The 25412-nt window shown below is 36.1% G+C and overlaps 1 protein-coding gene and 1 long non-coding RNA gene across 2 annotated transcripts in view; one reads left to right on the forward strand and one right to left on the reverse strand.

Moving 5' to 3' along the window:
• LOC101154316 (eyes shut homolog) overlaps nt 1-25412 on the reverse strand; it is a 436121-nt gene that overhangs the window by 166149 nt on the left and 244560 nt on the right. The window lies entirely within an intron of this gene.
• On the forward strand, nt 20636-21059 carry LOC134758672 (uncharacterized). The gene is made up of 2 exons (XR_010134107.1): nt 20636-20695; nt 20851-21059. It is a non-coding gene; the product is annotated as an uncharacterized lncRNA (long non-coding RNA).

A 25412-nucleotide genomic window follows, 5' to 3' on the forward strand; every position in this document is an offset into this window, starting at 1 on the left:
TGTCTGCTTTCAGATATTTATGAAGTTTGAGATATTTATAAGAAAATTCTTTATAGGCAGGGCGCAGTGACTCACTGCTGTAATCCCAGCACTTTGGGAGGCTGAGGCGGGCAGATCACGAGGTCAGGAGATCAAGACCATCCTGGCTAACACGGTGAAACCCCGTCTCTACTAAAAATACAAAAAAAATATAGCCGGGCATGGTGGCGGGCGCCTGTAGTCCCAGCTACTCGGGAGGCTGAGGCAGGAGAATGGCGTGAACCCGGGAGGTGGAGCTTGCAGTAAGCTGAGATTGCGCCACTGCACTCCAGCCCCGGCGACAGAGCGAGACTCCAGCTAAAAAAAAAAAAAGAAAAAGAAAAAGAAAATTCTTTATAAATGTTGAGTTGCATTATTCCTCATGAGCATAATAATACTATTAACATGGGATGAGGTCTTGGAGTGTTACCTAGTTTATACTTCTTTGTGACAGTTATGACAAATATTTGTAAGGCATTTTAATAAAGGTGAAGAAAGAGTAGTGAATGGAATGTCAAAAATGACGCTAATAAAGATGTAAAGTTGATTTTTTTCTAATTTTCCAACTTATAAAAGAAACCACTTACCGTGTAACTGTGAGACGTATTCTACTTCAAGAAGTAATATTTACATAATTTAATACTGAAGTAACTGTATGTCCGAAAACATCTCATATAAAAATGTAAATTACATCACTTGAAAATTCTTCATATCATGCCTATTGTTATGTACCAAATTTTAGTAAAGTACCTCCTGACAAAAGAATTTCTAAACAAAAATGACTACAAACAACAGTAATACTGAGAAAGGTCAAAATTAATGCAAAAAAAGAACATATTCTCACATGAAAGGCAGTTTTTAACACACACACACATATTGAGAGAGACAGAGCTAGCTATACTGAATTTCTAGAAGTTATTTAAACTCTACAAGATAAAATTATCTTAATACAGGTAACTTTGTTTTGGAATTGTTCATTATGTTCATGAAGAATATTCAACAAATTTATAAACTATTAAATAAACAAATAGCTATGTACAGATTTTCTATATGTATAAATCACTACAAAGGAAAGATGCTTTATGGCACTATACCAATGATTATCACTTTGTGGCAAGATTATGGCTAATATTTTTTATTTGTGCAATCCTTCAAAAATATTCTGATAATGAACATACATTGTTTTTATAGTCAGGAAATTACATGATAAATTATATTAAAACTCAGTTAAATAAAGAAAGAAAAACACTAGTATTCTTCAAACTTTTTTTCTTTACCAGAGGTTTTACTTCAAACGGCATTTGTTATTCTTTATTGGGAAAATTGTCCAACCGACTCCTTATAGGTAGGAACCTTTTTGCTTATTTAACCTCCAGTTGGTGGTCATAAGGGTTTATAGAATGCATGAGTGCCTTCATGAATAAATAAATGGTTTTAAGGAAAAAACATGCTTCTGTAAGAAAAAATATCTAATTTCCTGACATTTGCCTACTAATAATTGATGTGGTCATGCCAATCGCCCTGTGAATTACAGGGTAATTATAGCCATTGTATAGCCAGTTATGCTTAAATGGCTGATTAATTAATCATGTATTTTGCATACAAATCTTGTGTTCACTGGATCCAGCTAGGTGGTGTGGTCTCTCATACACTCATAGCCTTATGATGGCTGGCCCTAATGTTATCTCACCTACCTGGTATTTGGACTGAAAAGACTAAAAACTAGGGGCAGAAACAGCTGAGCTCCTTGCCCTCCCCCTGGTCTTACTAGTTTCTCTTTGTCATGGCCTCGAGGTAACCACACTGCTTGTGTGACAACCATAGACTCCCAGAAAAAGAACATCAAGAAAAACTGGCGGAAGCTATAAGCTGTTTTCCGACCTAGCAATGAAAGCATCATTTCTACTCTATTATTTCTGTCTCTATTGGTAGATATGATCATAAAATTCTGTCTGTGTTTAAGAGAGTGTCATAGACATAACTTCTTGGTAAGAGAAATATCATACAATTTGGGAATATGGTCTGAAACCACTACAATCTATAGGTTAAAGTACAATGGCTTAAGGGCACTTAAAAAACTGATTGATAATAAATTAACACAGTACTTCTAAGAGTGCATAATCTGAGTCAAATCACGTGGAAATGTCAGATAAACCAAAATTGAGGCAAAATTACAAGGTAAACGATTTATAATCATCAAAAAGTAAAGGTCATAAAAGAAACATAGACTGATAAACCGTTCAGAAGGTACAACTACTAACTATAATTTAGGAATGGATTCTGGAGGGGGAAAAGTAGAAATGAAGAAATAGCTAAAAATAATTTTATTGAGATAATTTATGAAATTTCAGTAAAGCTTGTGGATTAGCAAATAGTTTTACATGGAGTTTAATATCTTAATTGTGATAATTTATCAAGGTTATATAATTGAATATTCTTAGGAAATGCTGAAGTATTTAGGGGTAAGGCTCTGAACGTCTGCACATTTTCTCTCATGGTTCAGGAAAAATTTGTATGCACTTGTGTGTGTATGTGTATATTTTGCACTACCTTATATATACAGAAAGAAAGGAAAATAGAAGGAATGATTTAGAAGATCTAACAGTTAAGAATTGATGAGTCCAGATGAAGAATATACAAGCATTTTTTTTGCTCTTACTGTAATTTTCCTGTTACGTTTGAAATTATAACAAAATTTAATGAAAAAAGACACTTTACCATCATAAAACTTTTCCATGCAACACACTCAACATTCCAGATTTTGCCACTATTTAATTTTGAATTATAAGCATATTTGTTAAATCCATACTTGTAACTTTAATAATATGCTTCACATATAATATTAGGACTCCATATATTTCTATAACTGCCTTTATTTTTTGAGATGTAGTCTCGCTCTGTCGCCCAGGCTGGGGTGCAGTGGCACGATCTCAGCTCACTGCAACCTCCGCCTTCCAGGGTTCAAGCGATTCTCCTGCCCCTCAGCCTCCTGAGTAGCTGGGACTACAGGCGCCTGCCACTACACCTGGCTAGTAGTAGAAACTTTAGTAGAGATGGGGTTTCACAATGTTGGTCAGGATGGTCTTCAACTCCTAGCCTCATGTTCTGCCTGCCTCGGCCTCCCAAAGTGCTAGGATTACAGGTGTGAGCCACCATGCCCAGCCAACTGCTTTCTTTTTATAGAAATCATAATTGCTTCTCATTTTTGTTTGCTTTGTTTTCTATTTTACCATCACTAATTTATCTGACAAATATCTCAAAGACATGACAAATCAATGTTCAAGAGAAAAATTTGAGTATCTTTCTTTCAGAAAGTGATGGAACAGTGAACAAAAAGTTAGGATTTTTAATGTTTATAACACATTATGAAGAAATTTGATCTCATAAATATATATCTAGAACCATGGGCCAAGGAAATAGAATATATTTTGTAAGGGTACCATGGACTACTCACAGAAATTAACCAGTTTTTAAGCCTTAAAGAAATTTTAATAATTCCCCCAAACCAGAAATCATCATTTAGAACAAATTTTAAAATCAAAATTTAATACAATTTGATATCTAACAAAATTTCACAGCTAACAGAAAGATTTTCATTGGGAATTTTAGAAAATACTGTTAAGAAGTTAATGAGTTAAAGAGAAAATATAGATTTAAATTATAATCTAGATATATAGCCATGCAACTACTACATAGCAAAAACTCTGGTTTAATCAAACATTCTCAGAGAAAATTCAAAGTTTTTAATGCATATATTAGAAAATATTAAAAATTAAGTAAACTAAATCTTTAGCTACAAAATGAATAAAATAAGAATTAAAATTATATTAATGAAAGTGGTAACACATTAATTTAACATTAATTTAAAAATACTTAACAAAACCTAGATTTTTAGTTGTTGTATTTATCCCTTGAGCAATGAGTAGAAAACTTTTAGCCAGTGTGACTAAAAACAAAGAGAAACCCCACAAAGAAATAAATAACATTAATTACATGAAAGATGAGCTGGTGAAAATGTGGATTAAATGAAAGATTCATAGGAGAATTTACCTTTATACAGCAGTATGCTTATAAACCTATACTAAGTGAATGCTTTTTCAAAGAAAATATAAACTTACAATATTGTTTTGAGGAAAGGGGGAAAATTGGAAAGCACAAATTGTCATAGAAGATAGTAAAAATTTTGACTCCTACAGTCACCAAGCCTGAGCTCTAGTATCATGTGTTCTATAAACATTTTAAGAAATATGTAAATTCATGTTGTATAAACTGTCTCAGAACATAGAAAAAAGGTGTTTTTCACATCTACCTACAAACCTAGAGTAACCTGATATTAAAATAATTCAGGTAAGCTTATGTACCCACTAAATAAATTATAAACATATCTTTGAAAATCATGAAGAAATCACAAAAATACCACAGCAATATATTAAAAATAATAAAATATAAAAATGTATCTTCACATTTATTGTTTGACTAGTAGAAGAATAAATACAACCTTATTGTCTGGCAACTCCTTAATGAGTTATGATTTACCTATATTATGAAATATTATATTGTTATCATGAAGGAGCCAATTTAACTATTTGTGTAGACAGATTCCCCAATATGGTTAACTAAAAAAGCCAGTAACTTAAAAATTGGTTTCAATGTCTTTCTAACTTAAAAAAAAAGGTCCACATGAATATTATAGATAGATAAATGCTTACAGAAAGGATAGAATGGTTACGTATCACTTTGTTAATTGTAATTACTCTGGAAAAAAGACTAAATAGTTGCCAGGAGAAAGATGTTATTTTAAGAAATATTATAGTCTATAGTTCTGTATTACTTGAATGCCTCATATTGAGAATGTGTCTGTATATATGTGCAGTTCAAAAATTATGTTTGTTTTTGTTTTTTTTCCAAAGTACCTAAAAATAAGCCATTAGATTAGAGAGTAGATTCATGGGAATAATCAGAGAGAGAGAGGGAGGAGAGAATATGAAAGATAATAAAGTAAAATAAATGAGGAAGGAAAAATACAGGGCAAAAAACAAACCTGTAAAAATATTCATAAAGCCTGGGCACAGTGGCTCACGCCTGTAATCCCATCACATCGGGAGGCTGAGACAGGAGAATCGCTTGAACCCGGGAGGCAGAGGTTGCCATTAGCCGAGACCGTGCCACCGCACTCCAGCATGGTGACAGAGCGAGAGACTCCGTCTCAAAAAAAGGAAAAAAAAAATTCATAAAATACATATCAGAGAAAAGTTCAATATTGTTATAAGAGATTTTATATATCACTGAGAATGGAAAATTAGAACAAAATGAATATGAACATAAAGAAAGACATATTAGTGAACAATAAACCTAACTCAACGTTTTCTCTTATCATTTTGATAATCTACAGTTACATAAAGTAAGATACCAATCTTTATCATATTGCTTATCAAAAGATTTTGCTGTTATTATTTAATGTTGAGATAAAGTTCTGTTAATTGGCATGCACTGGCATACAGGCACTCCAAGTGTACTGGTGGAAGTGAAAATTAGACTTTAACAACAGGTTTTAAAAGCTTACAAAAATTTGCATTTACTTTGAGGGAGAAATTTCTCTGCCAAGGAACTTATTTTAGGGCAGTTATTCTCAAAAACACAAAGATGAACTAATGAGATGATTTTTAGTAGGCAGAATTCTAAGGTGACCCACAGTCATGTATATAATCTTCTCTTAAGTATAAATGAAGCCTACTAATATTATGAAATGTCAGTTTGTGATCAAGTTTTATGGCAATAGAGAAATTAACTGGGGGTGGGCCTTAATCTAATCAGGTGAGCTCATTAAAAACAGTATTTTCTCTGATGGGGCACAGAAAGGGCAGAAAGATTCATTCTGGCTGGCCTAGAAGGAAGCAATAATTTGCATTGTGAACAAGGGGGCAAGGACCTAACGATGCATCTAAGAGCTGAAAGTATTTTCTACCTGACAGAAAAATGGAAACCTCAGTCTTACAACCACAAGGAAATGAATTTTGCCAACATCCACTGAGCTTGAAAGGAAACCCTAAGGCCTAGAGAGAAACTACAACCCCAACAAACACTCTGATTTTAGCCCAGTGAGACTCTGGACAGAGAACCAGTCACGCCATGACTGAACTTCTAGTCTACAAAAACTGAGAGAAAATGAATTTGTTTTGTTTCATACTTCTAAATCAGTGATAATTTGTTATGCAGCAATATGAAACTAATACCATATTCATGAAATCGTCATTTATGATAGCAAGTAAATGGAAACCTCCTCTACATGTAGCGATAAAGAACATGTAAGCAAAATATGACATACTACACACAGCAATTAACTCTCATGTTTGCAAAGCCTATTTACAAACTTTGTAAGAACTATGTATAAAATTCCGTGTGTGTGTACATATATGTGTGTGTGTTTGTGCATTTTACATACATTCGCACAGTTTTGCATTGCATATCATTCATTAGGGGTTGAATTCTGTCTCTCAGAAAAGGATATTTGAAGTCCTAATTCTCAGTACCCCCGTATGTAACGTTATTTAGAAATAGGATCTTTGCCTATGAAAGTAAGATGGGGTTATTAGAGTGGACTCTAATCCAATCTGACTGGTATCCCTAATTAAAATCAGAAAATTGGGCTAAATGGAGAGAAATGCACCAAGGGAAGACTATCTGGACACAGGGAGACCACCATCTATAAGCCAAGGAATGCCTGATGCTACCAGAAGCTACTAGAGAGGAAAGGAGCTTTCCCTTACAGTTCCCAGCAAAAAATCAACCCTGATAACACCTTGATTTCAGACTAGCACCCAAATATGAAACAATAAATTTATTTTGTTTAAACCACCCAGTTTGTGATAGTTTGTTATGGCAGCCAGGAAAGTAATATAGATACCTCTACGTTCATGTAGATGGAATTGCAACAAAATTTAACAGTGACTGTCTCAGTTATTGGGAATATATTAGGTGGGTTAATACGCAATTTTTAATATTTGGCCACATTTAACCTATAAACGTGGCAATTTGGCATGTTTCAGTTCATTAATTTCTTCTATATTTTTTGTGCTCATCTTAATTTTTAATTGTTTTTCTTTTCATTTTTTTGAGACAGGGTCTTGTTCCCCAGGCTGGAAGGCAGTGGCGTGACTGTGGCTCACTGCAGCCTCAACCTTTTGGGCTCAAGCAATCCTCCTGCTTCAGCCTCCTGAGTAGCTGAAACCACAAGCTCATACCACCATGCCCAGCTAATTTTTTTTTTTTGGTAGAGATGAGGTCTTACTATGTTGCCAAGGCTGATCTCAAACTCCTAGGCTTAAGTGATCATCCCGCCTCTGCCTCCCAGAATGCTTGGATGACAGGAATGAGCCACCACACCTAGCCTCCTCTAAATTTTTGAAGTTTTCATAATATGTGTTATTTCCATAGCCAAATAAATTTGATAATCACAAAAAGTAGACAACCCTCTTCAAATAAGCAAATGTTGGAGATTATTTATATTCATAAAGATGTTAAACCAAGATGAATTGCTAACTTGAAAATCATTTCCTTTCCTATATTCCTTTTTCTGCATTCAGTCTCTTCATATTTACCTCAAGATGTTTTATAGTTTATGCATTATTTGTATATGTCAGGTTTTAAATTGAAATATTAGAAACAGACATTATTGGAAACAGCAGTTTTCTGTTTCTACTAGAGCAAAATAACTAATGGGAGATTAATATTAATAGACTATGCACTGAATTTTTCTTATAAAACTTCAATTCATTGTCTAATAAATTAATGATACCTCTCACTTTTGCAAATAATATGCATATCTCTACTTGCTAGTGTTGATCTGATCATTCAATAATCATTTAAGGATTCATTGAAATCCAAAAATTGGCTAAGAAACATGCTAGTGTTGTCTAGAGGGAAAGACAGGCATCAAACAAGCAATTACAAAAATGTATGTTTAGTCTTATAATGGGAAACATGAATTATATGGAACTAACCAAGTCAAAGGTGAGAAAATGCCCTCTGAGGAAGTGATTTGCAAGGTGAAGTTTTCCAATTTGGCAGGATAAGTAGGACCAAGTTGCAGAGGGAGCTGGGGCTTGTGCTGTATAGAATGATTAAAAATAGAACAAACGTTGCTTGACAAAGTTCTGTGATTTTAGTTACAACACCTGAAAAATGTTATGATGCTATTGTCTTTTAAATACATGATTTCTTTTGACATGAATCCTGATTTTTTAGAAATATTTTCAAATCTGCATTTTCTGTCACGAATAAATCTCATTAACTGCTCCACTCCAAATGGCCACTTCTGTCACTGCAAATTTATATAGGGACAGCTATACATTATTAACAAGCTATGAAAAGTCACTGGCTAAATGTCACCAAAGCTGAGCTATAGCTGCACCTTGGGATTCATATAGCAAACAGTTTAGTTTTAATCATCCCGGACCACAAGATGTCTTGACATTTGAGCAGCAACTTTTTCCTCTTTAACTTGCACTGGAATCAGACCTCTATTACCTCAGCCATAATTTTTAGCTTAAATTGTGATAGAAAGTTTTACCTTCTAAATTAAAAACGTGAAAAAAATCGATCCATCAAAGAACTTATCATTCATTTAATCATTGCTCACCTGCAGCCTTCTTCCTCTTAACCCCCACTCCAAGAAAGGTGATCAAGGACAGCTATAAAATTCAAACATCTTTAGATCAGCCAGAAATTTTTTGAGCTAAATGCTTTTCTGTTACATTAAGACCTACAAGAAATGACCTTGCTGAACTGCATTAAGAGAGATGATTGATTTTACTGTGAAATATTTTTTATTTTGATAAAATAAGTAGGTTTCATGTTTTTAAAATATGCTTTTGAATCTTTTTCTGCTCAAAGTCTAATAATGTTATCAGGATATCAATTTTCAATGCCTACAAACTGTCTAAATTTATTAATATTTTATAAAAAATATCTAATGCATATTATATATTTGAGTCTTTTTAAGATCTATCATTTTAGCCCTTCATTGTGGAGCATTCACAGTAATTAACATAGTAATTAGAAAAAAAGGAAACAGACATATCAATAAAGATAATGTTTGCTGTATATATGTGTCTTATAACCTCATGCTGTATACCTTAAAATGGTCATCAATACAATACTAAAAATGCATTACATAACCTGTTCTGAACAAATATGACTGGCTTACTGATAATTTTTCTATATATATATACTAAGTTATGGATGAGCAATTATTAAAAAAGGGCTTATTGTCAAATAAATTGGCTTATTGGTCTCTATCATACAGCTCTTACTTTATTTAGTAATAAATATCATATGGTCCATAATGAATGGTATAGTGAATGCATACATCAAAATAAAAGTAGATGATGGAATTTAAAACAATGAGCATAGCATTGTTTCTTAACTGTTTTATGAGTTAACACCTAAAAATATGTAAATTTATAATATGTCTTCTTTTTATTTTACCAAAAAATACATGTGATGGAAAATAGTCTATGGTTGTCTTCACCTCTTTGAAAAGTTAACAGCATCACTTTTATGTTTGCTTCTATTCTCTCTATTTTATGAACAACATTCAAGTAGTATTTGTCAATTACCTATTATGTTATGAGGTATTGTAGGTTTCATACAGTGATGAGCACCATGGACAAGATCTTTGTAGATATTACAATCAAATACAGAGAGAAAAATTAGTATCACAGAAAAAAAATAAATGCTGCTATGTTTTACGATGGTGTCTAATGAGAGATACAACTTTATTGAGTGGGTTGGTGGGAGGTGGGGAAAGAAGATTTTCCCACACCTGTTCTTTTGAGACTGAGTTAGGGGAGCATTAGCAATTATTCTTGAATAACAGGCTTAACTCAGGCACATGTTTAGTCAACTAACCCTACAGCCTTGACTGATTGACGGAGAATATGGTAGGTCCTGGGAACCTTTCCAAGACAGGAATACCTTAGTTGGGAGTCTCCAGAAACAGACCTTGAGCAAAAAGTTTTAGTAGAAGTAGTTTTTTAGGAGGTATAAAACACACCTAAAGTTGAGTAAGTTGGTAGACGAAAGAGAATGTAGAAAATGAAATGAAATCAACTATTAAAGTGGGTGCTTAGAGGTTATTCCCCTAGGAAACTCTGATCAACCACAAAAACACACACTTCAGAATTATCCCACCTGATGGGCTAAGAAAGCTAAGGTATGTATACCCAAACTTCCATCAGTAATTGTTGGGGGCTGCATCCTGGATTGGGAGGATGAGAAGGGGAAGGGGGTTAATTCCCCAGAATTTCTGTTCTGCTTTGCATGAAAGTAGTTTCTAAAAGAAACAAGCTCATAAATAAATACACAGTTTGCTGGAAATTGGCTGTAAAAGGTTGAAATGGTAGGATGAGAGGAGTAGGAGTAATAGCCACCCATTAGACAACAGCATGACAGAGTGAGCTAAGGTATTTGCATCTATTAAGATTATCAGTCTCCCATTATTGTTGTGCGGGAGTCTAAGTCTCTTTCTAGGTCTCTAATGACTTGCTTTATGAATCTGGGTTCTCCTGTATTGGGTGCATATATATTTAGGATAGTTAGCTCTTCTTGTTGAATTGATCCCTTTACCATTATGTAATGGCCTTCTTTGTCTCTTTTGAAATTTGTTGGTTTAAAGTCTGTTTTATCAGAGACTAGGATTGCAACCCCTGCCTTTTTTTGTTTTCCATTTGCTTGGTAGATCTTCCTCCATCCCTTTATTTTGAGCCTATGTGTGTCTCTGCACATGAGATGGGTTTCCTGAATACAGCACACTGATGGGTTTTGACTCTTTATCCAATTTGCCAGTCTGTGTCTTTTAATTGGAGCATTTATCCCATTTACATTTAGGGTTAATATTGTTACGTGTGAATTTGATTCTGTCATTATGATGTTAGCTGGTTATTTTGCTCGTTAGTTGATGCAGTTTCTTCCTAGCCTTGATGGTCTTTACAATTTGGCATGTTTTTGCAGTGGCTGGTACTGGTTGTTCCTTTCCATGTTTAGTGCTTCCTTCAGGAGCTCTTTTAGGGCAGGCCTGGTGGTGACAAAATCTCTCAGCATTTGCTTGTCTGTAAAGGATTTTATTTCTCCTTCACTTTTGAAGCTTAGTTTGGCTGGATATGAAATTCTGGGTTGAAAATTCTTTTCTTTAAGAATGTTGAATATTGGCTCCCACTCTCTTCTGGCTTGCAGAGTTTCTGCCGAGAGATCAGCTGTTAGTCTGATGGGGTTCCCCTTGTAGGTAACCCAACCTTTCTCTCTGGCTACCCTTAACATTTTTTCCTTCATTTCAACTTTGGTGAATCTGACAATTATGTGTCTTGGAGTTGCTCTTCTCGAGGAGTATCTTTGTGGTGTTCTCTGTATTTCCTGAATTTGAATATTGGCCTGCCTTGCTAGATTGGGGAAGTTCTCCTGGATAATATCCTGCAGAGTGCTTTCCAACTTGGTTCCATTCTCCTTGTCACTTTCAGGTACACCAATCAGACGTAGATTTGGTCTTTTCACATAGTCCCATATTTCTGGGAGGTTTTGTTCATTTCTTTTTATTCTTTTTCCACTAAACTTCTCTTCTCACTTCATTTCATTCATTTGATCTTCCATCACTGATACCCTTTCTTCCAGTTAACAAATCAGCTACTGAGGCTTGTGCATTCATCACGTAGTTCTCCTGCCTTGGTTTTCAGCTCCATCAGGTCCTTTAAGGCCTTCTCTGCATTGATTATTCTAGTTATCTGTTCGTCTAATTTTTTTTCAAGGTTTTTAACTTCTTTGCCATGGGTTCGAAATTCCTCCTTTAGCTCAGAGTAATTTGATCGTCTGAAGCCTTCTTCTCTCAGCTCATCAAAGTCATCCAGTATTGTTCTGCTGCTGGTGAGGAGCTGCATTCCTTTGGAGGAGGAGAGGCACTCTGATTTTTAGAGTTTCCAGTTTTTCTGCTATCTGTTTTTTCCCCATCCTTGTGGATTTATCTACTTTTGGTCTTTGATGATGGTGACGTACAGATGGGGTTTCGATGTGGATGTCCTTTCTGTTTGTTAGTTTTCCTTCTAACAGTCAGGACCCTCAGCTGGAGGTCTGTTGGAGTTTGCTGGAGATCCACTCCAGACCCTGTTTGCCTGGGTATCAGCAGTGGAGGCTGCAGAACAGCGGATATTGGTGAGCAGCAAATGTTGCTACTGGATCATTCCTCTGGAAGTCTTGTCTCAGAGAAGTACCCGGCCATGTGAGGTGTCAGTCTGCCCCTACTGGGGGGTGCCTCCCAGTTAGGCTACTTGGGGGTCACCCCAATGTCAACATTAGACAGATCAACGAGACAGAAAGGTAACAAGGATATCCAGGAATTCAACTCAGCTCTGCAGCAAGTGGACCTAACAGACATCTCCAGAACTCTCCACCACAACTCAACAGAATATACATTCTTCTCAGCACCGCACTACACTTATTCTAAAATTGACCACATAGTTGGAAGTTGAGCACTCCTCAGCAAATGTAAAAGAACAGAAATTATAAACTGTCTTTCAGACCACAGTGCAATCAAACTAGAACTCAGGATTAAGAAACTCACTCAAAACCGCTCAACTACATGGAAACTGAACAACCTGTTCCTGAATGACTACTGGGTACATAACGAAATGAAGGCAGAAATAAAGATGTTCTTTGAAGCCAACGAGAACAAAGACACAACATTCCAGAATCTCTGGGACACATTCAAAGCAGTGTGTAGAGGGAAATTTATAGCACTAAATGCCTGCAAGAGAAAGCAGGAAGATTTAAAATTGACACCCTAACATCACAATTAAAAGAACTAGATAAGCAAGAGCAAACACATTCAAAAGCTAGCAAAAGGCAAGAAACAACCAAGATCAGAGCAGAACTGGAGGAAATAGAGACACAAAAAACCCTTCAAAAAATCAATGAATCCAGGAGCTGGATTTTTGAAACGATCAACAAAATTGATAGACCTCTAGCAAGACTAATAAAGAAAAAAAGAGAGAAGAATCAAATAGATGCAATAAAAAATGATAAAGGGGATATCACCACCGATCCCACAGATATACAAACCACCATCAGAGAATACTATAAACACCTCTACGCAAATAAACTAGAAAATCTAGAAGAAATAGATAAATTCCTTGACACATACACCCTCCCAAGACCAAACTACGAAGAAGTTGAATCTCTGAATGGACCAATAACAGGCTCTGAAATTGAGGCAATAATTAATAGCTTACCAACCAAAAAAAGTCCAGGACCAGATGGATTCACAGCTGAACTCTACCAGAGGTACAAGGAGGAGCTGGTACCATTCCTTCTGAAACTATTCCAATCAATAGAAAAAGAGGGAATCCTCCCTAACTCATTTTATGAGGCCAGCATCATCCTGATACCAAAGCCTGGCAGAGACACAACCAAAAAAGAGAATTTCAGACCAATATCCCTGATGAATATCGAGGGAAAAATCCTCAATACAATACTCGCAAACTGAATCCAGCAGCACATCAAAAAGCTTATCCACCATGATCAAGTGGGCTTCATCCCTGGGATGCAAGGCTGGTTCAACATACGCAAATCAATAAACGTAATCTAGCATATAAACAGAACCAACTACAAAAACCACATAATTATCTCAATAGATGCAGAAAAGTTCTTTGAAAAAATTCAACAACCCTTCACGCTAAAAACTCTCAATAAATTAGGTACTGATGGGACATATCTCAAAATAATAAGAGCTATCTATGACAAACCCACAGCCAATATCATACTGAATGGGCAAAAACTGGAAACATTCCCTTTGAAAACTGGCACAAGACAGGGATGCCCTCTCTCACCACTCCTATTCAACATAGTGTTGGAAGTTCTGGCCAGGGCAATCAGGCAGGAGAAGGAAATAAAGGGTATTCAATTAGGAAAAGACGAAGTCAAATTGTCCCTGTTTGCAGATGACATGATTGTATATCTAGAAAACCCCATCGTTTCAGCCCAAAATCTCCTTCAGCTGATAAGCAACTTCAGCAAAGTCTCAGGATACAAAATCCATGTGCAAAAATCACCAGCATTCTTATACACCAATAACAGACAAACAGAGAGCCAAATCATGAGTGAACTCCCATTCACAATTGCTTCAAAGAGAATAAAATACCTAGGAATCCAACTTACAAGGGATGTGAAGGACCTCTTCAAGGAGAACTACAAACTGCTGCTCAATGAAATAAAAGAGGATACAAACAAATGGAAGAACATTCCATGCTCTTGGGTAGGAAGAATCAATATCGTGAAAATGGCCATACAGCCCAAGGTAATTTACAGATTCAATGCCATCCCCATCAAGCTACCAATGACTTTCTTCACAGAATTGGAAAAAACTACTTTAAAGTTCATATGGAAATAAAAATAAGCCCGCATTGCCAAGTCAATCCTAAGCGAAAAGGACAAAGCTGGAGGCATCACCCTACCTGACTTCAAATTATACTACAAGGCTACAGTAACCAAAACAGCATGGTACTGGTACCAAAACAGAGATATAGACCAATGGAACAGAACTGAGCCCTCAGAAATAAGGCCGCATATCTACAACCATCTGATCTTTGAAAAACCTGACAAAAACAAGAAATGGGGAAAGGATTCCCTATTTAATAAATGGTGCTGGGAAAACTGGCTAGCCATATATAGAAAGCTGAAACTGGATCCCTTCCTTATACCTTATACAAAAATTAATTCAAGATGGATTAAAGACTTACATTTTAGACCTGAAACCATAAAAACCCTAGAAGAAAACCTAGGCAATACCATTCAGGACGTAGGCATGGGCAAGGACTTCATATCTAAAACACCAAAAGCAATGGCAACAAAAGCCAAAATTGACAAATGGGATCTAATTAAACTAAAGAGCTTCTGCACAGCAAAAGAAAACACCATCAGAGTGAACAGGCAACCTACAGAATGGGAGAAAATTTTCGCAACCTGCTCATCTGACAAAGGGCTAATATCCAGAATCTACAATGAACTCAAACAAATTTACAAGAAAAAAACAAACAACCCCATCAACAAGTAGGCAAAGGATATGAACAGACACTTCTCAAAAGAAGACATTTATGCAGCCAAAAGGCACATGAAAAAATGCTCATCATCACTGGCCATCAGAGAGATGCAAATCAAAACCAAAATGAGATACCATCTCACACCAGTTAGAATGGCAATCATTAAAAAGTCAGGAAACAACAGGTGCTAGAGAGGATATGGAGAAATAGGAACACTTTTACACTGTTGGTGGGACTGTAAACTAGTTCAACCATTGTGGAAGTCAGTGTGGCGATTCCTCAGGGATCTAGAACTAGAAATACCATTTGACCCAGCCATCCCATTACTGGGTATATACCCAAAGTATTATAAATCATGCTGCTATAAAGACACGTGCACACGTATGTTTATTGCGGCACTATTCACAATATCAAAGACTTGGAACCAACCCAAATGTCCAACAATGATAGACTCAATTAAGAAAACATGGCACATATACACCATGGAATACTATGCAGCCATAAAAAATGAAGAGTTCATGTCCTTTGTAGGGACATAGATGAAGCTGGAAACCATCATTCTCAGCAAACTATCACAAGGACAAAAAACCAAACACCACATGTTCTCACTCATAGGTGGGAATTGAACAATGAGAACACATGGACACAGGAAGGGGAACATCACACACTGGGGCCTGTTGTGGGGAGGAGGGAGGGGGGAGGGATAGCATTAGGAGATATACCTAATGTTAAATGACGAGTTACTGGGTGCAGCATACCAACATGGCACATGTATACATATGAAACTAACCTGCACATTGTGCACATGTACCCTAAAACTTAAAGTATAATAAAAAAAAAGATTATCATTTAAAAGTCCCAGATTTAGTTTGCTTATAGACTTTTGTCCAGTAGAGATGCAAATATTTTCTGTTCAGAAGACAAAAATAACCCCAAAGTTATAATTTATTGTCCCGTGGGACAGCAACAAGACATGCATCTAATCCAGCAAATATTATTCTGAAATGCCTTTATTAAACTCCCAGTGAATACACAACTCTTCAAATGCTCTCTAGTCTGTTTGTATAATAGTTTGTAATTTCAAACTATTATAGGCTAAATCAAATTTAGCCTTGCTTCGCTCATAGACTTTTTTTGTTTAGACTATGTTTTAGGTTCCAGGTTTTGTATAACATTTTACATAATGTATTGAGATAGTTCCTACTCTTATTTTTTGTTTTATAAATGAGAATGATTGTGTGTTGATAAGGTTAAGTAATTTCCCAAGATCACGCAGTTAGCAAATAATGGATTTGGATTCTTACTCAAGGAATTCTGATTTGAGGTCCTTCTGATATACCTCCACCCCATTTTGAGAATTACTGCTCTAGACCTTTTCTGAAAGGAACCTAGATTGTTTATATCTAAACACACAACTACCAAGTATCTGTGCAATTCAGGTCAGAAATTACATAAAGTTGCAGATCTTTGAATAGGAACGTATTCAAGAAAATAGCTTTTTATTGAAGAGGGCTAGATTTTTAAAAATCTGTAAGAGTCAATCAGAGCTTAGCGAATTGATGATTTTCCTAAAAAATAATAGAATTAGACTTTCCAATGTTACTAGTTATTTTGATAACAATTGTGCTAAAAATTCAAAATCCACTAACAACAGTAATTATGTATACTTGTAAAACAAAAAAAGCCATATTCTGACGAAATATACCATTGGTAATAAGGGAAAATTGCTCAGTTTTTATTCTCATTAAGTCTCAAGAAAGTCTGAGTGAGGAAAATTTTAATTGGATACCACTTAATTTGGTAACACCATTAATTGATCAGTTAACAACTTTTTCAAAATGTTGATAAGTGAATTGGTCATGGTAGACTAACTTATGCTGTTTGAAAAAATAATCCCCAAATCTCAGAGGCTTAAAGTAACAAAAGCTTATTTCTTGCTTATAAGACAAAGCTATCACAGGTTCACTAGAACTACATTCTTCGGATCATTGTCCTCCCTTTGGACCTGGCTGATGATGTAGTACCAATGTCCATATCAGCAAAAAAAGTGAGCCTGCAAATTCTCTCATGAGTATTTAATTGTTCTTCCCACAGAGGAACACATTACTTCCAGCCAACTTCTCCCCTTGGTGAAAAATATTGATGTTGCCTCAACCAAACAGAAGGAAGCTAGATGTACAGTCATACTGTTAGCAGCGGGTCTTTGCTCCCAGAGCTCCCAAGATGGCGGCAAGCCTCTTGCACTTTGACCTGGGGTTCTTGGCCTCACGGATTCCAAGGAATGGAACCTTTGGCCATGCAGTGAGTGTTATAGCTCTATTAGAAGCCCTGGGTCACGGAAGAGAACCATGGAACCCAGCGACTAGTGTTCAGCTAGATTAGGATGAACCTGGGCACTTAGTCGCACAGAATAATGGCGAGCCTCTAGCCCGATCAGGAGTGGCATTAGGCGCCTTGCTGGATCAGAAGGGCAGCAGACACCCTGCCGGATCTGGAGGGATGGAAGTAAGCGGCAGGTCTGCAACGCAGCGATCAGCAGTGGTGGACGGCGAGTGATAGCTCAGCTCCAGCTGGAACAAACATGGACCAGCAGAGTATGCAGTTGCATGATTTAATAGAGTGAAAACAGAGCTCCCATACAATGGGAGGGGACCCAAAGGGGTTGCCCACTCCCCGCTTAATGGCTGGGGTTTATATCCCAATTATTGTCCCTTCCCCTGTGCTCTCAGATGATAGATGATTTGACTATTTCTTTACCTCCTGTTTTTAGCCTAATTGGTGTTTTAGTGAGCCCTCTTTACTACCTGATTGGTTGGGTGTAAGCTGAGTTACAAGCTCCGTGTTTAAAGGTGGATGCAGTCACCTTCCCAGCAAGGCTTAGGAATTCTTAGTTGGCCTAGGAAACCCAGCTAGTCCTGTCTCTCAATATGATATGTCTGGAAAGAGGGGAAGTGGGATATTTGGCCAAAAGAGTTAAAAAATACTGCAGTGAGCTGAATGTTTATTTCCACCTCGTCACCCGCCCCCAAATTCATATGTTGAAATCTTAAACTTCACGGCTGGGTTTAATTGGGAGGTGAGACTTTTACCAAATGATTAGGTCGTGAGGGCTTTGCTCTAATGAATAGGAGTATTATTCTTATGAAAGAGGCCAGAGGGAGCTCATTTGACCTTTTCATCATGAGAACACAGTAAGAAGACAGCTGGCTATCTATGAACTAGAAAATGGGTCCCCACCAGACATGAATTTGCTAGCATCTTGATCTTGGACTTCCCATCCTCCAGAAATATGAGAAATCAATTTTTGTTGTTTACAAGCCGTCCAGTTTAAGGTGTTTTATATAGCAACCTGAACAGACCAAGACAAGTACCACAACATGAAATGAAGTGATTATCTATACCTATATTAATATACATCTATTACTATAGAGTACATCAATTTCTTGCATATTTCTGCACATGTGTGAAAAAAGAGTCACACGAAAAGTCTTATCTTTGTAAATATACATATGTGGGAATGTGTAAACATGATACAACTGTGATACAAATAATATAGACTTTGAAAGTTTTCATAAATGAAACGCTTGTTTTCCGAAACTTTGTCCACTGTAATAATGTTCTGGCATTTATAAAATACTGCATGTGAGGTTTTTAATAATTAGAAAATTCACATATGTGTTTTAAATAACATAGTAAAATAATCTTTTTAGGTAATGTGGAACAAATTGTGAAAAAAATGCAAGAGTGAAGTAGAAATGATAAAAGTAAAACATAATTTAATTGTTGTAAGTGCTTTGAGTAAGGGATTTATCCAAAATTGGATTTCAAACTATTATAGGCTAAATCAAATTTAGCCTTGCTTGGCTCATAGACTTTTTTTGTTTGGACTATGTTTTAGGTTCCAGGTTTTGTATAAAATTTTAACTTGGAGAAATAGCCCTAGTCACCATTAATATGGTCATTCTAAGTTTTTTGGATGTTTCAGAATTATCGTTATGCTAAAAGTGCATTTGTATGATATTTAAATGTCTTAAGTTAATAGGTCTGAAAACTATCTGTATATAGACATTTAAAACAAATTTAGAAATTATTATACTGGTATAAAAAGCACACTTAATACTATGCTTCAAGTGAACCAATTGTCACGTTTTCACTTCCAAGACCCCCTCCCGCTTTTCTTTTTTCCATACTGAGTTCAGTTCCTACTGTTCTGAGAAAGCTATGCTCTTACTGTTTTCCAAAGCTGGGCCTCCATATTTGTGAACATGCCATATATTTGTCACTCCATTCTAAAGAGAATGCCCGATTTTCCTACCTATTACCCAATTTGCTGTTTTCCCTTCATCATCAACATAATGTGTACTCTAGTGAGGGGGTGGCTGGAGGCCCAGGAACATGGATGGAGCCGGAGGCTGTTATCCTTAGCAAACTAATGCAGGAACAGAAAACCAAATACTGCATGCTCTCACTTATAAGTTGGAGCTAAATAAAAACATATGAACACAAAGAAGGGAACAACAGACACTGAGGTCTAAGTGTGGAGAGTGAGGAGAGTGAGGAGAGGGAGAGGAGCAGAAAAATAACTATCGAGGACTGAGCTTAATACCTGGCTGATGAAATAATATGTACAGCAAATCACTGTGATGTGAATTTACCTATGTAACAAACGTTCAAGTGTACCCCCAAACCTAAAAGTTAAAAATAAAACAAAACAAAATCCTGTACTCACTGCTTTGATTTTTAATTTCCCATTTACTTCTCAACTCATGACAACATATCTTTCACCTCTAATGTTTAAATTGCTCTAACAAAAATCATCCAATCTAATGATTACAAAAGTCAAGACTCTCTGCTAATCCTGACTTCATTTTGGGATCAATGCAATAAATCAATCTGTCCTTGAAGTTAATTCTCCCCTAGTTCCCATGACATTCCCATTCCAATCTTTTGCTACTTGTTTATTTACTTTCACTGTGTCAACTTCAATCACACACTTCTTAAATGTTACTGTTTCTTTGGGCTGTAATGTCTGTTGTCTTCTTTTCAATAAATTATTGCTAAATAATACCAACCAGAAATCAATGTTATTTATAACTGATATGACAATGACTACTAACTTGTGTTTCCAGTCCTAAATGCTCTCATTAAACTAGATCTATATTTTCAGTGGCCACTTAGTTATCTCCACATGGATGCTCTACACACATCTCAAAAGGAACCTATCAATAACCAGTCTGATTATCCTACTTTCTCCTCACTACCTGATTCCATATATCTAATGGGCTATGTAAGAATTATTTTTTTCTTATTTCATCCTCATCAGTCGACTGCTTTGAGAGTGTTTGAAATATTTCTCAATTCTTTCATTTTCCTAGACTTTTGTGTTTTTGTTTTATTTTCTCTCCTGGAGATCAATGGGCAGACCAGAATAGTTTTATTACAGTTCAATGGCATTTAGGGAAAGGAGCAAATCATCTTATTCACTGTGACATCACAAAAAGAATCACAGAAATCAAGAGGAGTTTCATAGTTGATGTTTAAGAACACCAAGAACTTTCCGTATATCCTCACTCAGGATTCTCTGCTTAATGAAACGTGTAAGAGCACAGAGAACTTATTAAATATTTAATAATATTTATAATATATAATAATGTAAAATATATTATTTCCTCTTAAAATGATTAACATCATTTATTGGTATCTAAGTTTTTAATATAAAAATTAATTTATTTGATCTCCTAATTTCTTAAAGATGCCAAATACATGGAGCCTTCCCCTGATGTCCTGATGGCAGAATCCCATTTTGTTACAGCGTGGGTGGAGAGAGCAGATGCCCCAGTGCCTCCTTGCAGCTTTGGACACAACGTGCAGATGGCATCATTATCTCTTTTACATCTTGGATGGATTACTGGGAAGGACATTCTGTTAAATAGTTATTTTAAAAGATCATTTGGGAACTTATGACTTTTATTTTTTGCTATTTCCTTATATATTTTATGACTAACATATATTGTTATTTTTAATTTTTTTCTGAGTTCATTCCCTTAGTTTATCATGTTAAATTTCTCTAAAGAGTAGTAGTTTTCTTTCATTTATTCAGAATATTATATTTTCATATAGATGGAGATCCAGCACCCATAAAACATTAGAAACACTCAAAAGGTAATTTAAATATTGTTTTTTAAGATTTTTAATATTATTGAAAATACATTGTGGTCATTTTATTGTCCATCACAAATGAATAAATTCATACACAAATATATGATAATAAAAAATGCTCTACAAGCAGGTAGAGGAGTGAAAGGACTCCATGTATTCAGCTAAAGACTTTGAGCCAGTATTTGCAGGTAAGTATTATAAGCCAAATGTCTCAAACTTTAGCATGCATCATAACATCTGGAGGGCTTAAAAATTCAGCTTATGTTACCCATCCCAGAGTTTTTCATTCAGTGAGTCTACAGTTGGGCGTAAGAATGTGCATGTATAATAACTTCTCAGATAAGGTTACTGCTGCTCAAAATGTGGGAACTACTGCTTGAAGTCACCTATAGAATATTTGGAAATATTGAAAAACCAAAAGCAACCTGAAACTAGCAAATATAGTTAATACAGACAATAATACAAATAAATTGCAATGTTAAGATATCAATTATTTTAATGCTTTCATGCTAAAAGGACTAACAGAACAAAAGTGTTTAATGATCAAAATAAAACAAACCTTTTGGAAGTAATAGATGAAAACAAAACCTTTCATGATAACATTCTGTGTTGTTTTAAACGTACAGAAAAGTGCGAATTACCTTCAAAATATACTTTGCAAAAAGGTCCCCTGCGGTGTAGACATTGGAAAAGGTCAAAATAACTATTTTCTCTAAATGCTTATCATATTTGTTGCTTTCACCTATTTTAGGTGACACAATTTGCTCCTTTTTTAGTGTCTTATTTCCCTATTTATGGCACTACCCTCACCCAGCCTTCCAGCTAGTACCACAATTCTTTTTCTTTTTTTTTGGGAGGGGACAGAGTCTCGCTCTGTCGCCCAGGCTGGAGTGCAGTGGGCTGGAGTGCAGTCATGCAATCTCGTCTCACTGCAAGCTCGGCCTCACCATTCTCCTGCCTTCACACCATTCTCCTGCCTCAGCCTCCCAAGTAGCTGGGACTACAGGTATCCGCCACCACGCCCAGCTAATTTTTTGTATTTTTTTAAGTAGAGACGGGGTTTCACCATGTTGGCCAGGATGGTCTCAATCTCCTGACCTCGTGATCCACCCGCCTCGGCCTCCCAAAGTGCTGGGATTACAGGCGTGAGACACCACGCCCGGCCGCTAGTACCATAATTCTTGTGGACGCTGACTGGCACTCTGACCATCATTTTTCCCAATTTATTTAGTTTAAATAAATCACGTGTTTTGCCAATTGTAGTTGGTTATCTGTGTGCTTTTCTTTCTTCTTAGCTTCTGCCTGTATCTTCCACTATTTCTTCTCTGAAGTAAAGAAGAACCTTCACAATATCTTCTATATTGCTGTAAAAAATAGCATTTTAACATGGCCTTTATATACTCACTTGTTTCTTAGAAAACAAGTTGGCTTATTTCAGTTTGAAACATAAGTAATTGATCCTTACCAAACAGGATTAAAAATAGTAGCAACTGTAATAGAAATTTTGATATTGACCACAACAATTTTATCTTACTTTACAGATTAGTCTAAGATGCTAGGAGTTGCAAAGAGACTTAAGAGGCTTGAATGGATATAATCTGTACAGATTCTGATCTTTATCTAAAAAAACTGATATTCACCCTTTGATGCAAAAAAGAGAGAGAGAGATAGGTTTGCAGAGTGGGGGAAAGATGAAGAGAGAGAGAGAGAGAAATGCCCTCAGATTTGGGCTCGTATAAGAGTTTTGTGGAATTCAGTGACTGAAGGGTCCTGGACCAGTTCTTTGAATGAGAGTACTGGGGAGAAAAGGGGGCTTTGAGAAGTGATTACATGAATAATGAAATGAATTTTCTCTAATGTTCCTTAAGACACAATTAAGTGATTGCATTTATTTTTATTTGTGCAATGGACTGTGCTTTAATAAGTGCAAATCTCTGCAGAGCCTTCGTTGCTTGGACCTCAGGATTTATAAAAGCTATGTGTTTTTTATTTGTTCTTAAAATGACATTTTCTTGATTTTAGTTATTTTCAGAATGTTGAGAGTGGGAATGAAAGGCAACTTTAGAATCAGAATTTGACAGTAGTAGGAAAAAAGTGATAATTATACTGACATGGTCAAATTCACAAAATGTTCTTAACCTTGTGGTACTTAATTTTGCATATTGACCAAAAAAGGCCTTAACATTCTTCTCAGCTTAATGTTAGATAAGTTGTTTAAGTTCCTCACCTTCCTTTTCTTAGAGCAATTACCATAGAGAACTTTGAACTTTCTAGCCTTTGACATGTAAATCTTTTAAAAACTCTTATAAGCTTTACAACCTAGGACTAAGTTTCTCCAGGATCCGGGAGCCACGCTTTTGAAATATAATCACCATAGAGATAATGCCCTGATCTCCCCGTCTCTAAGGGAAAGTAGGAGCCTAACTTTGGTGGGCACCTTACTCCAAGTTGTAAAACTCCCTCCTGTCATGAAGAAAGTCTATTTTCCCTTAGGGTAAAGCCAATTAACAAACACAGATGACTCGTGGATCCTTCTCGCCCTCATTTTTAAAAGATCGTCCATGCTTTGTCTTAGAGGAGTTCAGCTCAGACTGAGTTATGGCCTTTCCCCTATTTCAACAGCCTTGAACGAAGTCTACATTGCCTGATTAACTTTGTCCAGTGCATTTTTTACTTTAACAATACGAATTGGCCAAAAATAAATAAATAAATAAATAAATGAATAAAAAACGTTAATAGCACTAGAAAAACTACAGGCAGAACGGTGTTACGTTTGACCTTTGCTTTACTATTATTGCATTCGCACAGCTTCAGTTGTTTACACTTCAAAACATAGAGTATGAGACATTTTGCATTTCTGTATTTCACAACACCACAGTCAGGATCTTTTGTGTCCCCAGCTTCCAGGAAGCAGGAAAATGCAATCTTGCTTGTTTTAGGAACTACCCTTCGTCTGCTAACAACGGCTTATTTAAGAATCTTGGTTGTCCTAGTGCCAAAAAATGGCCAAAGACATAAATACATTTCATGGAGAATGCTGTACTTTTGTTCCCAATCTCTACATTGCTCAGGAGCTCAGGTTTATACTATTTTTTTCCTCAGGAGTTACTCCTTCAGGTATATTAAGGATAGCAACTCACAGTAGACCCTCTCCTTCACCAGCAGCCTCCCTCCCCCACCCTCCAATTCTAAATGATAAGTAAAAGTGGAGTCCTAGACTCTGCTGCTGGAACCCATTTCTTCTCCCAATATTGGAAAGACCTCAAATTCATTCCCAGACCTACTATTTCCTCCTCCCACAGGAAGAAAGTACTTTATTTTGCATTCATTCCCTCAAGGCTAGAAAAACTTCCTCAAATTTATTCTACTTTCAAGTTCTAAAACCCTGAAGAAATGTATCTACTCTTTTACCTGGAGGAGGGTTAAGGAAGATAAAGGGTCAGACCATCTGCCATGGTCTGAATGTTTGTGTCTCCCCAAAATTCATACATTGAAACCCAGTCCCCAATGTGATGGTATTAGAAGGTGGAGCCTTTGGGAGATGATTAGATCAGGAGGGTGGAGCCCTCATGAATGAAACAGTACCCTTATAAAAGAGACCCCAGAGAGATAGCTGGCGCGTTCTACCATGTGGGAACACAGCAAGGAGCCATTTAAGAACCAGAGAGAGAGCCCTCACCAGACCCTGAGTCTGTTGGCACCTTGAGCTTGGACTTCCCAGACTCCAGAACAGTGAGCAACAAATTTCTGTTGTTTATAAGCCACCCATGTATTATATATTTTTTGTAGCCGACCAAAAGAGCTAAGAACCATCTTTTTGAGACAGTATGTTGGTGTGTCATTTCAGGGATGAGGAAGGAGCTTCAACCTGGTTATACTTTGTTTTTAAGACACTCTAAACTGATGATATATTTTAATGATGAAAATAACGCAAATACACATCTGACAGTTCTGTTGCAAACATTATCCTAAGGCTTCTCAGTTGTGTATTATAATAGAATTTAAAAAAAAAAACATAGTTTTAGAAGAGGGAGACACTCAGTGCATAAGAATATGGCTACTAATATATTCCTGCTCAGTGTTTGAAAAGTATTCATTTCCCCTGATATGCACATGATTTTCTACATGTCTGAAAACATTATTATTATGTTGATA

The sequence above is a fragment of the Gorilla gorilla genome, chromosome 5, assembly GCF_029281585.2.
Source record: "Gorilla gorilla gorilla isolate KB3781 chromosome 5, NHGRI_mGorGor1-v2.1_pri, whole genome shotgun sequence".
Lineage (NCBI taxonomy): Eukaryota > Metazoa > Chordata > Mammalia > Primates > Hominidae > Gorilla > Gorilla gorilla.